Genomic DNA, 5,516 nt, shown 5'->3' on the forward strand with positions numbered 1-5,516 from the left:
TGCATTTCAGCATTATCCTAATTTCACTGTTCGAGGTTCTTAATCAGAGATCATGCTCTTCATAGCTGGGGTTCAGAAGTCATACTGCTTACTCTAAGGTCACCTTATTGTGTCCTGGGTAATTCAACTTATAAAATAATTTTTGTTTTAATTTATGCCATCATTTCTATTTATTCTTCATAAAATGTATAATGTTAGCAAATGCATCTTTAATGAATGAGTACAATTCAATTTGTGTGCTATAATCATTTGAGAATATATCTGTTTATGATTCATCAAATAGTTTGTCATACTTCTATCAAGTAATGTCACAGATGCAAGTCTTACAAATTAATCATGAGAACAATCTGAAATCATTTGATCATATTCCATGATCTCATTTAGTGATGTGTGAAATAAATATGGAAGGTCTCTGGTACACAACTGTGTCAATTTAAATACATTGAAAATACTCAAAAATCAAATCCAAAAGAAGTTACAACTAAAGTGTAAAGGAAATCATAGTAACATTTCTCTCCTTCTGGAGCATAGAACAAGAGGAAAGTCCTTGTCCATGAAGTAAACAGAGGGCTATGTTTACCAACCCCTTTATCCTGACAGTCAAATCCATCCCCTGGGGAAGCCACATTGCCTTCCTGGGCCATGTTGGCTGCCAGTCTGTTTTATGTCCATGATTGACCCAGAGATGGGGACCAAACCTTGGGTCTAGGTTTCAGGTGAGCATTTAGATGATTGCCTCTACGATGTAACTTAATTCTGTAATGTTTAAGACTCTGCCATGTCTGATAAAAATGAAATGACAGGGGCTGGGGATGTGGCTCAAACGGTAGCGCGCTCGCCTGGCATGCGTGCGGCCCAGGTTCGATCCTCAGCACCACATACCAACAAAGATGTCGTGTCCGCCGAGAACTAAAAAATAAATATTAAAAATTCTCTCTCTCTCTCACACTCTCTGTCCTCTCTCACTCTCTCTTTAAAAAAAAATGAAATGTCTCCCCTGTCAAAGTCAACTTTCCATAAGTACGTAATGTAGGCCTGTATCTGTGCATATACTCTAATGCCTTTGTGCAGTCTTTCATCCTCTCACACAGCTTATTTCTTTTGAAATATTTTAGTGGCCTAACTGGTATGTGTTTTGTTAGTTGTTAATTGCAACTGACATATACTCACTGTCAATGTATCTAGAAATTTTAATATAAAAATATAGAAACAAAAGAGTTCATATATATTACAGGCAACGCATCAAACTCCAAATTCTGAGAACAGTTTTTTTTTTCAGCAGTTCACTAATAAGAAAAAGAGGGAAAAAATATAAATATATGTATTACCTAGGAAAATACAAAAGTCTAAATATATATGATTAATGAATAACAGCATCTCTTAAAGTTTGCAGACAAGGGAATACTTGTAGTAGGAACCCATGAGCACCCAGACAATCAGCAGGAAGCCTTGATCTGCTGTCACATGATCCAACCAGAACACAGATTCCATTCCCTGTGTCCATAATGACTTGTTCTCCCTGCTCCAATGATCCCTGCTAGAGCAGAAGGCCCTTCAGAGCACCACAGATGAATTCTGCAACCTCCACCTTTACATTTTCATTTGCTCTACAACTATAACCTACTGAATATTAATGAGTGGCATTCAAAGACTTACATGAGTTGAGGTGACAAGCAAATTAAGTTTAACTTTAATGTATAAATTTAGAAAAAAATAAATAGCATACACCAATCCTATTGAGAGACATCCATCTTGGTGAAAGTCGTTGGGTGTTTAACTTGTGTTTTAAGATGTTTTATACCAAAAAAAGCTGTTTGCAAACAAGATGCAAATAACAAAATATTGGTACAAAGACTATATGGAATCCCATATCTGATGTTAAAATATGCAAAGCCCTGAAGATAAGTTCCTGGGGAGAAAAAAAAAGAGGTCAGAAGATAAAAATAGATAATAACAGCAGCTAATTGTTAAGATATTTCTTTCACATATAAAATAAGGGATTGTTTTCATATATTTTCAATGATTCTTCTCTGGGATTACCAAATTATTCAGAATACATTAAAGAAGATGAAAATATGAAATATTATTTTGTGCTGATATTCAGTCTAATGTTCTGAAAACAGGCCATGTCATGAAACATGAATTCCAATTTCAGTATCTGCACATCATATTTCAACCTATTTATGTGAATTTTAACTGAATAAAACATTTGTATGTACATATCTAAATCTGTATCAGAGTTGTCTCAGGTATATTAAGCAGCTTATACCTTATTGCTTCATTTAATAACTAGGTTAAATCTGATATTAAAATAATCAATGTTAATGAAAAGATTTTCACTTTTAAATTAATCTTTTTAAAAATCATTTCTCTCTCATATACATGGTCTTTAAATCAAAAACAAAAACCTAGCATTTATCAGTGCACCTCCTTTAAAATTCTTGTAGTTCACTGCCAACAGCCTTGCATCACTATGCATTAAATAAAGATGGGTGCTTACTGATTCATTATCAATTTACTACTTCTTTTTTATTTAAAGAGAGAGAGAGAGAGCGAGAGAGAGAGAGAGAAAATTTTTTAATATTTATATTTAGTTTTCGGTGGACACAACATCTTTCTTTTATTTTTATGTGGTGCTGAGGATCGAGCCCAGCGCCCCACATATGCCATGTGAGTGCGCTACCCCTTGAGCCACTTCCTCATCCCAATTTACTACGTCTTAACAAACATGCTGTCTTACTTCACAAATCAGCAGGTAATCACATGTGATCATGTTATTTATTAAATTATCTGCATCAAGAGACAATACCACCTTTACAGACATTGATATGAAAAAAGTTACTAAGCATGTGATTTAGTGGAGTCTACCATTAAATGATTTAAAATAGAATGATAAGTAATGTCATTGTGACTTGGTGAAATTGGCCATGTGAAGGCTCAGACTGGGGATGACAGAGGCACAAGTACTGAGTTTGGACTCTTGGGTGCAAGGGGCAAGTCTCAGCAGCATGGCTTGATGAGCCAGTTCCTAGGAACAGACTGACAGCTGATGAACTCACAATGGGCCCGGACTTACTGGATCTAATGAGTTTCCAGAGAAAATGCTCAAGTTACTCTGGTTTTTTGATGCAGCTTTTTTTCTTTCTTTCTTTCTTTATTTATTTTAGTTGTCGTTGCACACAATACCTTTATTTATATGTGGCGCTAAGGATCAAACCCAGAGCTTTGCTCATGCTAGTTGAGCGCTCTACCACTGAGACTCAGACCTAGTCCCTTGATTCTGCTTTCTGATTAAGAACTTACAGGACCCCACAGTTTGTTAGTGCATCTGGTGACGCAAAGCTGGAGTGTAGAATATACCCAGGGATGGAAGGGACCAGTTCAGATGTGCACCAGTGTTCTCTGAATCATCTGTGCAGGTCAATATTTACATAAAGGTCAATACAAAGTTTTAGATGTTCTTCTAATTTTTGTAATTTTATGGATGCAAACATAGTTGCTCAACATTTCAAAAAAAAGAGATACACACCAACAGCAGAGAAGTAGAATCATCTCCACCTGGTCCAGCAGCCAATCATGCTCGTGTCAAAGACAGAAAGGTTCTTTTCTAATGTACCAAACAAAGTTGATTTCCTATGAGGAAAATTGCTCCTGCTTTTTTTGAAGATACTGGTCCCAATGCAATGGCATGAAAGGCCACAGACTTCTGTAGGACATAAGATTCTCAGTAAGACAGGATGTTCTTCCATCTTAGGAATCCTGCATCATGTCCAGATTTGCTCTGTCAAACTAACATGTGTCCAGCTCAGTCTACTCATCAGGGTAAACATTTTATGGTGTTTGGGGCATCAGTAGCACTGTCTTCCAATTTAGCAAGCCTTATTTAAACTTGAAATTGTATAGGATCTAGGATAAAAGATGGGGTGCATAATTTCCTTTCAGAAGTCAAATTGTTGATTTTTAAGCTGGAAGTGAGCTTTTCTCTTACCTTAGTCACATCTCTTATGATGAAAGTGGAAAATGCCAGGACAGTATCAGTCCTGGATATTTTATGGATTGATGTGAATCTAAGAAGCAATCACTGGGAACTACCCATGCCTGGTCTAGGAGCAGGAAGTAACATTTGCTCAGTGGCTGGGACAACGTACCAGTCCCTGTGGAAATGCAAGTAATTTATTTTTGGTAAAAATACCGCTTTAGAATTGTCTAATAGCACAGTGTGAGCCTCACTTTTCAAAGCTGGTATTTAGAAGAGAGACTTCAAGTAGAAAGATCAGAAAACTGAAATAAAAATAAGCATAAAACCCCGATTAATGAATTTACTTGAGGTTCCCAGATGGAAGATTTGAATTTTGTACACTGACATCCACAGTCCTTCCCTAAGTTCCAATTCTGTGAAAATCTGGAGAAGTGGCTAAAGTCTACAAAAGGCCCACATGTTACTTAAGCAATCACACTCCATTCTGGCTTTTACTTACTTGGCCTTACAGAATTGTGGTTACTTCCACCTGGGGTATTTTCATCTAAAATGCTGTTTCATGTTTGAATGCAGTCAGGAAAATAAATACATCGCCACCAAATCTTAGTAAGAAGTGGATTTTAGTGGTACTCAAAGAGAAATAAGGACAAGCATAACATTGGCTTGACAGTTTTAGGCAAATCCTGAGTCAAATCAAACCACATGTGTCTTTTTCATGGAGAAAGTAGGAACATTAAGAACAAGATGACAAGAGTGACAGGAAAGAAGAGCTCCAATTGGTAAAAACACCTTGATCCATCCAAAGTATTAAATAGGAGGGCAGCAAAGCAAAGAGCTTACCCATGAGAAAGAGTACTCAGCCAAGGAACCAGGATCAGCAACTACACTTGGGGAGGGGGCCTGCCTGGTGTCCCAAGACCCTGGGAAGGCTTCCCTCTGCATGACAGTGAACACTGGCTCTGCAATGTCCTTTACAGAATCCAGATTGAGTTCACCTGATTTGGCAGCCTGTAGTCTTTTCCAGGATGACTGCTTAGGTTTAAGTCTGAAGGAGGAGTCCACAGGGCACACTGTCAGGATCTCACTGACACGCTAGCTAACCACAATTGATGAACCCAAAGTCAAATGGACCCAAAGACCACATTTCTCTGCAGCCTCTTCTAAAACTGTAGTCTCTTACCTGTGGGGAACATTTGTCATTGTCAAGAGGTTTAAAACCATCATATCTGAGCTCCTGACTGTCTAACAGCCATTCACTTGGTTTGATTCTCTTCTTTTTGGTGCTAACTATGAGCAAGCAAAAAAAGAATGAAGGCCATCTTGAACAGTGATGTGGGAGTCTCCCTGGGAGGTTCCCCTGTTCCACTTTCCATGTCACTTCAGGAAACCAATGGCCAAACTCACGGCCACAGCAGGAAAATCACCAACCACCCTCATGTCTCCATGCACCTGGGCGGCAGACTCACGGGGAAGCAGGAGGCTGTGTCAACGAGCCCACCTTCACTCACATGCTGCACCCAACACACACTGACCTCAG

This window comes from Spermophilus citellus, assembly GCF_964194105.1.
Source record: "Spermophilus citellus genome assembly, chromosome: 1".
In the NCBI taxonomy this organism is placed as follows: domain Eukaryota; kingdom Metazoa; phylum Chordata; class Mammalia; order Rodentia; family Sciuridae; genus Spermophilus; species Spermophilus citellus.